The sequence below is a fragment of the Hylobates moloch genome, unplaced genomic scaffold (assembly GCF_009828535.3).
Source record: "Hylobates moloch isolate HMO894 unplaced genomic scaffold, HMol_V3 SCAFFOLD_1, whole genome shotgun sequence".
In the NCBI taxonomy this organism is placed as follows: Eukaryota; Metazoa; Chordata; class Mammalia; order Primates; family Hylobatidae; genus Hylobates; species Hylobates moloch.
In genome coordinates, this window is record NW_026652276.1 from 180529026 (window position 1) to 180540331 (window position 11306).

General features: G+C 38.6%; 1 pseudogene; it reads left to right on the plus strand.

Annotated features, from left to right (window-relative positions):
* Window positions 1-1291: 1291 nt before the first annotated feature.
* LOC116809644 (large ribosomal subunit protein uL16-like) lies at window positions 1292-1840 on the plus strand (annotated as a pseudogene).
* Window positions 1841-11306: the final 9466 nt, after the last annotated feature.

The following is an 11306-nucleotide window of genomic DNA, read 5'->3' on the forward strand; positions in this document are numbered from 1 at the left end:
CTTAAAAATATCAAATTAGTTGTTTAATAATCAGATGAAAGCTTATTAGTCAATGTTAGCTTTAGAAAGCCTTTATTACTTTAAGAGCTACTGAAAGGATATCTTAGACTGCAGTGTTGGTGTGGTAAACAGCTTCTAAGATGACTGTCAGTGATCCACACCTCCTGATATCTATGTTATTTTGCAATCACTTTGAGTGTGGGAACTTAGTGGTGAACTTCTAATGAATAAAAGATGGTATGTCACTTAAATGAGATTATAAAAAGACTGTGACTTCTGCCTTGGGTGTCCACTCTCTGTCTTTCATATCGCTCACTCTCAGGCCAGCAACCTACCATACTCTAAGCCATCTTATAGAGAATCCTACATGGTGAGTAATTGAAGTCTATGAACAACAGCCAGAGAGAAATGGAAACTTGCAGACAACATGTGAATGAACCTTAAAATGGATCTGATTCCAGCTGAGTGTTGAGATGACTACAGCCCTTGCTGACAGTTTAGCCACAACCCTCCAAGAAAACTAGAACCAAAATTATCCAGCTAAGCCACTCTGGATTCTGGGTTCTCAGAAACTGTGAGATAATTATAAATGTTTGTTATTTCTATGCTGCTAGATTTTGAGATATGTTATACAGCAATAGATAACTAATAGAGTATCCTGTGTTGCAACAGTATATTATCTTGAGCATCTAAAAAATTAATCAGATGAGGCCAGGCGCAGTGGCTCACGCCTGTAATCTCAGCACTTTGGGATGCCGAGGCGGGTGGATCACGAGGTCAGGAGATCGAGACCACCGTGAAACCCCGTCTCTACTAAAAATACAAAAAATTAGCTGGGCCTGGTGGTGGGCGCCTGTAGTCCCAGCTACTCGGGAGGCTGAGGCAGGAGAATGACGTGAACCCGGGAGGCGGAACTTGCAGTGAGCCGAGATCGTGCCACTGCACTCCAGCCTGGGCGACAGCGAGACTCCATCTCAAAAAAAAAAAAAAAAAAAAAAAAAAAAAAAAAAATCAGATGATAGCTTATTAGACATCATTTGTCTAATAAAAAGATGATAGCTTGTTAGTCAACATTAGTTGCTTTAATTACTTTGGTTAGATTTGGAAAGCCATTAGTCTATTCAAAGGAATACTTTATAAATATTTAGATATTAGCGTTAGTTGAAAAGTATAGGAGCGCACTTTCTCTTCCATGCATTGGCGAAGTTCCTGTGTCACCAGGGGCCACCATCCTGCTCCTTGTTATTGGTATTGTAAAAAATAGCCATAACCAAGTCTCGTTTCTGCTGAGATCTGTATCTTTGGGTCAAAAGGCGGCAAAAGTGGATGAGTGCCCACTCTGTGGCCACATGGTGTCTGATGAATATGAGCTGCTGTCTTCTGAAGCCCTGGAGGCTGCCGTATTTGTGCCAATAAGTACATGGTGAAAAGTTGGGGCAGAGATGGCTTTCACATCCGAGTGTAGCTCCATCCCGTCCATGTCATCTGCATCAACAAGATGTAGTCCTGTGCTGGGGCTGAAAGGCTCCAGACAGGTATGTGAGGGGCCTTTGGAAAACCCCAGGGTACTGTGGCCAGGGTCCTCATTGGTCAAGTCATCATGTTTATCCACACCAAGCTTCAGAACAAGGACCATGTGATTGAAGCCTTACGCAGGGCTGAGTTCAAGTTCCCTGGATGGCAGAAGATCCATATCTCCAAGAAGTGGGGCTTCACCAAGTTTAATGCTGACAAATTTGAAGACAAAGTGGCTGAGAAGCACCTCATCCCTGATGGTTGTGGGGTCAAGTAAATTCCCAATCACACCCCCTTGGGCAAGTGGCAGGTTCTACACTCATGAAGGCTTTTGGCAGCACTGTCTCCTTGGGCCATGCAGATCTGACTTATGCTTACTAATAAATTCTGTTTACTGGCCAAAAAAGAAAATAAAAGAGAGAAAGAAAAATAAAGAAAAGAATAAATACTCATCTATTACAGCTTTCCACCAAACTTCCATAAGTGCTGAAAAAAATGTATCTTTGCCTGACGCTAAAGGATTGTATTAATGATTTTGCTTAGGTTCATTTTGGAAAATAAGTAGAATCGTCCTTTAAAATGGAGCATATTTAAAAGAAAAGGGTCTTCTGTATTTTAATATCAATAGGTTGGTTACTTCTGAAGATGATCTCCTCCTCTGTAGTTTTGATGTGAACTCGTTTATATCTAATTTGAGATCAATGCCAGTTGATGGATTAAAGAGAGCTGCCTTCAAGAAATTTTCTCACGCTACCTTACGGGTGGTGCCATTCCTAAATTTCTGTAAGCAATCATGTGTCTTTTTCTAAGAAAGTATTTTGGGCCAAAGTAATATGCCACAGTTTAAATATGCTTATGCAGCCCTCTTATTACATACAGTCAAACCACTTAAGCTTTCAGTTCAAAATCACTGTTTCCAGATCAATGATGGCTCAGGTTTAACAGCCAAAAATTTACATTGATAATGATAAATTTTGGGCTTTATAACTTATTTCAAATACTGTATTACTTTCATTTTGCTGTGAGTTTAACTAATGCCAGAGACAAAGAAATTTACTCACTTTAGGCCGGGCGCGGTGGCTCACGCTTGTAATCCCAGCACTTTGGGAGGCCGAGGCGGGCGGATCACGAGGTCAGGAGATTGAGACCACGGTGAAACCCCGTCTCTACTAAAAATAAAAAAAAAAAAAAAAAAAAAAATTAGCCAGGTGTGGTGGCGGGCGCCTGTAGTCCCAGCTACTCGGAAAGGCTGAGGCAGAATGGCGTGAACCCGGGAGGCGGAGCTTGCAGTGAGCCGAGATTGGGCCACTGCACTCCAGCCTGGGTGACAGAGCAAGACTCCGTCTCAAAAAAAAAAAAAAAAAAGAAATTTACTCACTTTAGAACTATGATATAGCAACATCCCAATTCAAGATGTGATTTTTTAAAAAAGGAATATAGGTTAGAGTTCCATTATATCATTTAATAAGTTTTTCACAAAACAGTGGCACCTAGTGGTCTATAAAAATCCTTCTCCCAACTGTTCGTAATTTGTCTTTACTCTTTAGTTTGACTCTGGCATTAATTACCTACAGCTGGTTCAATTGCTAGTTAGATTCACTAGGATCTCTTGCTTTATAGATTCAAATTTTTGCAATATTAAATTAATCTTTTATTTTTTATTTGTGTACTTAGCCTAATGTCAACAGCACTATTCTTACTATTTTGATGTTATTCTACCAGAAATCTTCATATGTAGATAGGGCTAATGAGTTACTGCCACTAAAATAGATGAATTACTTTGAAATATCAAACAAGAGACTACCTTAAAACAATGGTTTATAAAAAGAGATTCACTTGGCCGGGTAAGGTGGCTCACACCTGTAACCCCAGCAGCTTAGGAGGCTGAGGCGGGTGGATCACCTGAGGTCTAGAGTTCGAGACCAGCTGACTAACATGGCGAAACCCCATCTCCACTAAAAATACAAAAAATTAGCCAGGCATGGTGGCAGCTCCCAGCTACTTGGGAGGCTAAGGTAGGAGAATCTCTTGAACCTGGGAGGTGGAGGTTGCAGTGAGCCAAGATCACACCATTGCACTCCAGCCGGGGCAAAAAGAGCAAAACTCCATTTCAAAAAAAAGACATTCACTTTTGGAAGTAATAAAATTTGCCTTTTTTGTTTCTATAACAGAACTGGGTAGTGTAAGCTATTTTATCACTGCTTATCACCACTTGGTATTATTAGTATATGAATATTCTTTAAACCTACTGCCTAATAAACCTGTCTATAAACCTGACCACAATGTATTCATGTTGAGAACTTTCCTGAATTCTGCTCACTGGAAGAAAGATGTTGATATTATCTTTTATTTACTGTGACCAAGTATGGCATGCACCAGTTTGGTTTAGGAAAAGCAAATAAAATATTGTCTTTTATATATGAAGAAGTTATTAGTAATAATTGAATATATTTTCCTATCAAAGTGATACCCTCATAAAGATTTTTCCACATGATCTAGCCAATACGAGACACTGTAGGACTGCTTTCAAAATTTGTGTTTGAGAACATTTTGTTCCCTCATCAACATTATATGTGAAACTCAGCTCTCACTATTACTGTACTCCAAAAATGATTTTAAATAAATCTGATGGAAATGAACTCAGAAGGCTATTGAATGGCAATTATTAATGTAAACAAATTTATATTCACACCTAGTTCCACATTTACTGTGTAAAACAAGGAGTTCTGTAACCAGCCTTCATATCAAGAAAGAGAATATTACAGAACATGTTAAATGGAGGTGAAAATTGAGAACTTTCTAAAGAAAGTTCTTCATATTATAAGCACTATTTCAAACCTTTGGGCCTAATGGATGATATTTATTGAACTAATATTACAATCACTTAAAAAATATCAAAATTTTTCCTGTCAGTATAATTTAAATAGATATTAATATTTATTTTTGTACTTTTCTTAAAAGAACTCAATTATTTGTATGTAAAATAAATGTACACTTTTTAATATTGATCATCTATTCCAGAATTTAGAATTACTCAGCTAATACCAGATTGTGTCCAAAGTTGGGGTTTTAAATATCTTAGGCAGACTCATTTATTCTTGAGGTAGCTTTAAAACAAGTAACATTACCATTCAGTAGTAGCCTGCCATAAAATTTAGTGCCAAAATAAGTTTTCTTTTTTTTTTTTTTTTTTTTTTTGCGACGGAGTCTCGCTCTGTCACCCAGGCTGGAGTGCAGTGGTGTGATCTCAGCTTACTGCAAGCTCCGCCCCCCAGGTTCACACCATTCTCCTACCTCAGCCTCCTGAGTAGCTGGGACTACAGGCACCTGCCACCACGCCTGGCTAATTTATTGTATTTTTAGTAGAGATAGGGTTTCACCATGTTAGCCAGGATGGTCTTGATCTCCTGACTTCATGATCCGCCCGTCTCGGCCTCCCAAAGTGCTGGGATTATAGGCATGAGCCACCGCGCCCAGCCAAGTTTTCTAACAATGATATTTTGTTTGTAAATCTGTGTAGACTTCACAGCTAATTCACATACAAATATTATTCTAGTCAGCTGGGTCCAAAAATAGTAAAAAAGGAAATGGTAAAAAATCCTTGCTACAGGAGTAACAGAAACTTTATGAGGAAAAATATTATTTTATGATTAGATATTAAAAAGTCATGAAATTCGCCTTAGTCATCAACATTCTAAACATCAAAGAGATTGAAAAGTAAGGTTAGAATAAAATGTTATAGCAGATTATTTCTAATTTGAGAAATAATTTAGGAAATGAGTGAGAAACTCTAACTGTGAATATTCATAAAACAATGAACTAATAGTCCCAAATGCCTATGTATTTTCAAGCTATTCCACAATTGTAAGCAACATGTAAGTTGATATTCATTTTAAAAATAACAGCTATCAGATAGTATTGATTTTCTTTTCTTTTCTTTTTCTTTTTTTTTTTTGAGATAGGGTCTCAGTCTGTCAGCTGTGCTGGAGTGTAGTGGCATTATCACGGCTCACTGCAGTCTTGACCTCCTGGGCTCAAGTGACCCTTCCACCTCATCTAGAGTACACAGTGTACTCTAGAGTACACTGGGGCTACAGGTGTGCACCACTATGCCCAGATACTTTTTAAACAATTTTTTGTACAGATGTGGTCTCCCTATGTCGTCCAAACTGATCTTGAACTCCTGGCCTCAAACAAGCCTCCTGCCTGGGCCTCCCAAACTGCTGGGGTTATGGGTGTGAGTCACCGTGCCTGGCCAGATAGTACTGCTGAATTACTATTTTCTTCTAATTAAGAAATTCCTTGAAACTACTGAAGCATAGATGTGAGTTCTTGCTGAGAGGAGAAATAAATTCCACTGGTGTTTAGGAGGCATTAACTATTAAATCTGCTGATGGAGTTATATGGGGGTTTGTCAAACACTGTCCACATGTCTCCTCAGAGCTTCCTGGACTTGCCTAGCTTTCAGACTCTGTATTGCTGTCCCCACCGCAGCTACCACTGCAGAATTTGGGATCTCACTTCACCAGAGGCTGCCACACGGACCAGGACACAACAAAGAGGTGCAGGCCAGGGCAAATTTTGACCAATAGTTGGTAAGAGACACAAAAGAGACAGCAGATAAATTTCCTACTTTTCCTGCCAATGGACTGTTTCATTACACAAGTTTTCCAGACACGTCATTTTAAGGCTTCTCAGATAGTGATATATAATATATCCCCTTGCATTTTTTTTTCAATCTTCTTTGCCTTGCTTTCTTTTTCTCTCACTTTTGGTGCCCTAGGATTATACTTCCAATTAATTAGCATATTAATATATAGGCTTCCCTCCACCTAAAGAACCAAAATTAAGACAGGGATTCATTGAATTCAAGCTAATAAGGAAAATTAAATACTACTAATCTAATCCATAGATGTAAAAAATCTTTAACGGTGAAACGACAGGATTTTGCCCTGTTGCCCAGGCTGGTCTCAAACTCCTGGGCTCAGGTGATCCTCCCACCTTGGCCTCCCAAAGTGCTGGGATTACAGGTGTGAGCCACTGCACCTGGCAGATCACTGGTTTTAACTAGGGTTATAATTAGTTAACACAGGTTAATTTTTAACTACATCTACATTGCAACCTCCACTTTCTGCTAATACACCTTCCTAGAGTTGCCATTTATTGAGATAGGAAGACTGTGGACAACAGTTTTGTGTTGGTGGTGGTGGTGGAGAGTTATTAGTAGTTCAGCTTTAGCTACTTAAACTTGAGGTGACTATTGGTATTGGGCATCCAAGTAGAGATATAAGTAAGGCATTTGGTTATATGAGTCTGAATTTTGGAGAGAGGATCAGCATGAATGTATTAATGCAGGGATCCTCAGCATATAGGTGGGGTATTATACTATACTATGAGATTAGATGAAATCCCGTAAAGACTGAATGTTGACATGGGGAGAATATCATGAAGGACAAAGTCCTAGAAGGTTTCCATATTTAGAGATCAGGTAATGAAGATAAAACATCAAGGAGACTGAGAAAGAGTCCAGAGAGAGAGAAAAACCCAGATAATGTTATATTTTAAATGTTAAGAGAAAAAAATAATATTTCAAGGGGCAGAAAGTCAGCTAATGGGTTCAATAATGTTGACAGGTCAGTGAAAATAAAATGGACCGAGAATACAGGCTAGATAGTGCAGTGTAAAGTATGATGGTGAATTTAATAGAAGCATATTTTGTGAAAAATCGATTAGAAGATTTAAGAGCATACGGGAGTGGGCAAAGTGGGCACAGACACAACTCATTCAAGGAATTTTGGTATAGAAGGAAAGAAAGAAGAGATATAAGTAGGATTTCAAAATTTTCAAAAAGCACATTCTAAAGGTACAGGCTGATTTGGGGGATGTTTACACTGGAAGTTGGGAGACTAGTTGAAGTTGTTGCTGATTCAAGTAAGCAAAAATGAAGGGCGGCTCTAAGGTAGTGGCAATAGGAATGGAAAAGAAAAAATTGGGTTGAAAACCATATAGAAAGAAGACAGAAAGTGATGAATTGGATGTGTGGTCAATGAAGACAGGCAGGGCAAATGAGTATTTTTTGAAAATCTACTATGGGTTTCATGTTAAGTGCTTTTATATATTATATAGACAAAATGGATGGAGTTAGAGCCTGAATATTTGGCACAGGAAGGAGCCCAAGCCAGAGCAGAGGCGCAGTTTCTTCTGCAACTGAGGGAGGGGAGCATTCATGTGGTGGCAGATTACCATTCAATCTCCCCCCACAAATCTGTGAATTTAGTATTGCTGCCCCACTTTTTTTTTTTTTTTTTTTTTGAGACGGAGTTTCACTCTTGTTGCCGAGGCTGAAGTGCAATGGCACAATCTCGACTCACTGCAACCTCTGCCTCCTGGGTTCAAGCGATTCGCCTGACTCAGCCTCCTGCATAGCTGGGACTACATCATAGCGTGACCATGCCCGGCTAATTTTCTATTTTTAGTAGAGATGGGGTTTCACCATGCTGGCCAGGCTGGTTTTGAACTCCTGACCTCAAGTAATCCACCCGCCTGAGCCTCCCAAACTGCTGGGATTACAGGCATGAGCCACCGCACCTGGCTGCTGCCCCATTTTTATAGAAGAGGAACTTGAAAATCAAATAATGTTTTTTACATGCCAAAGAATACCAGTTAACTACTCCAAGAGCTGTATTTAAGCCAGATTGTTTTGGCTTCAAAATACATAGTTTTCTCATTCTAGATAGAATTGCTTCAATAGCACTAAAGGAGCAATAGGACCACAGGATTTCTGGTTTGACCAGTTAGGTAGCTAGTGAGACCATTAATGAAAGTATGCAATAATGGGTGGAGGTAAAAGATAATGTGTGCAGTTTTGGATATGATGGTTGTGAAAGATCTGTGATGTAAGCAATTAGATATGTACAGAAGCATTTGCACACGCGACTCCAGAGATCGAAAGATATATCCTCTGATGTAGATACAGTCAGAGGCATTCATCTAACCTTCCAGTGAGAAGGAATATAATTATAAGAGAGGAGAACTTACATAGAACTTTGGAGATTAACCATCTTTTAACAGAGGCAAAAGGGCTCACAGAGGAGACCAAGACTAATCAGATAGTTCAGTATATCACCAAAAGAAATGATTTTCACAGATGGTAAGAGAGAAGAGAATTTCAAAAGGATCTAGTAGCTAACAGGAAAATGCAGCAGTTTATTTAAAAATGTGCAATGAAACATTTTCCTTGATGTTGGAAATTAGGTCATCAGGGACCCTTGAGAGAAGAGCAGTTTGTTGGAAGGATGGAGGTAAAAAGGAACATTGGAATTTATTAGGACTACTCTTTCAAAGAACTTGTGTGAGAAGGGAAGGGCATATAAAGAGGGATATAGAGTCATACACAATCTGGATTTTTAAAGATAGGTTAGCCTTAAATATAATTTTATTTTTTACGGTTATTTTTTAAAAATCAAGTGCTAATTATGTGTTAGTGTTCTTGCACTTTATATGAAGTGTTGTGTTGACTTCTCACAGAAAATTTATGAGGCATCTATGAGATAACTCCCTTTATTTTTAAGACAAGCCTAGTAAAGCACAGAAAGGTTAAAAAGTTGCCCAAGATTAGCTAGCTAGAGTTAGAGCCAGACCCAGGAAGTTTGACTCAAGAGCCCTTGTATGTAACCATTGCCTCTTGAGTAGGAGTTAGGAGGGGCAGAGATGGAAGATCCTGGAGGAAGAAGAAAACAAAATGAGTGGAGTGAGAGCCCGAGCATGTGGAACAGGGAGGATCTCAAGCTAGAGCAGGGGTGCAGAGTTACTTCTGCAGTTCAAAGAGGAGAGCATCAGCATGGTGGCAGATGTTTCCAATCTAACTAGAAAACTATTTTTTCTGCACACAAAATAGCTAATGTAATATATAATTTTTCCAAACAGTTTAAATTTTTTTTCAAGTTTATTTACTTTATAAGCCATTTTTTTTCTTTTGTAGAAAATTTACTAAATACTAAATACCTATACTAAATACTGGTAACTATCAGGAAGACTTTGTGTTTTCTGCTTAATAGATTAGTCTGTTCATGCATATTAGTTATTGTAGCTTTATTTTGCATTTCATTTATTTATAAAACAAATACTATCTACTCTGTGCTTGATGTGTTGTTTTGATATACATGATGAGTAAGATCAACAGATACATACATGCTCAGACCCCCACTTACAGTGGATTCCAGGGATCAGCAAACTTTTGTTTACAGGACTGCACAGTAAATCTTTTAGGCTTTATGGAGCCATTCTGCTCTGTTGCAATCACTCAACTCTGCCACTGTAGCTGAAAGCAGCCAGACAATATGCAAATGAAGACTGTGGCTGTATTCAGATAAAAATTTATTTGTAAAAACAGGCGTGGCCTGCAGGCTATAGCTTGCTGACCCCTGTTCTAGGCTGGTAATACAGTTATCTGGGTGATGAACTGTCAAATAATAGTGAAAAAATATTTTGGAAGTGACAATGGAGATTTAAGAAACTTTACTTCTTTTTTTTCTGACCCAACTCTAATTCCACGATGTTTGTGGTTAAGGTAGAGTAACAGACATCTTGACTTGTCCCAGGCAGTTCAGGTTTATGCCTGTGATCCCAGCCTTATGATAAATAGACTGCCCCCCAACACCCCGCTTTTCACTCTTTGAAATTTTCCAGTTAGACTGATAAACTGTACAGTTGCCCTAAATTTAGGAGCTAAAAAAAAATCTTTCTCAATAGGAAAAAGAAGCAGATCTCAATTAAGGCAAAGCTATGGCAGGAAGACATAAAGGACATATAGGAGTTTCTTTATTGAAGGAGGTTTTCCAGAGGCCATGTTAGGAAAGGGTGGGAAGGGAGGAGAATTGGAATTTTTATTTAATGGGGTGCCTTAAAAATGAAGGGAAAAAAAGGGAGAATGAGAAGTAAAGAAACAACAACAGTAAAGGAATGAGAATCTGGGAGAGGAATTAAAGAGATACACTGTTTTATTTGATCAATATTACAAATGGAATATTATTGATAGCTTGTTATGTCTCCTTTAAGAGAAGTCTAGCCCAGATTCTTGTTTTATACCTACTGGGAAGCAAGGCAAGTTTGTTCTTCAGGCAAAAGTTCACAGAGGAAATAATCTAATGAAAGAATCTATTCTCAGAATATTTACATTCCTATTTTCTAAACATAGTTGGTTTTCAGAAAACATCTAGAGATTGAGATAAGCATTCAAATTTAGAATGTTTGTCCAAACCAGGTCTTTAAAGCTACACTCATTATACGTATTTCCTGTTGATTTGTAAGTCCAGTATTTTCTCTCTACCTGCTGCCTCCTCTTTTCCTAGCAAGAGCAAACATCATCTCCTTGGTAAAGATTTCCTGGCATTAGTCACTCTATCTTCTGTACTCCCCTATGACACTGAACTCATACATATACTTAGAAATCGATTTGCTATGAAAAAATGATGCTTCAGTTCCAGGGTAAGCTCCTTCAGAGCCCTTGCCGTGTGTTCATATGGATATATGCTTTTGTGACTTTGGCAAATGTAAGACTGTTTTAAAAACTGCCATTGGATAAGTCAAATTGCTTCTCCTATTTAGCACTCCCTAGTGCCTGTGGTTTGTCAGAGGCTACAAGCATTTCTGGAATCCGTCTAAGGCGATACACTGAGCATGGAATTAAGGGCTTGTGGTTACGTGCTTTACAGTCATTTCCAAGTGCAGTTGTGTTACTGTTGGGCTAGCAGTCCCATGAAGAAATAGTTTCCAGGAGGACTCCTGCTAAC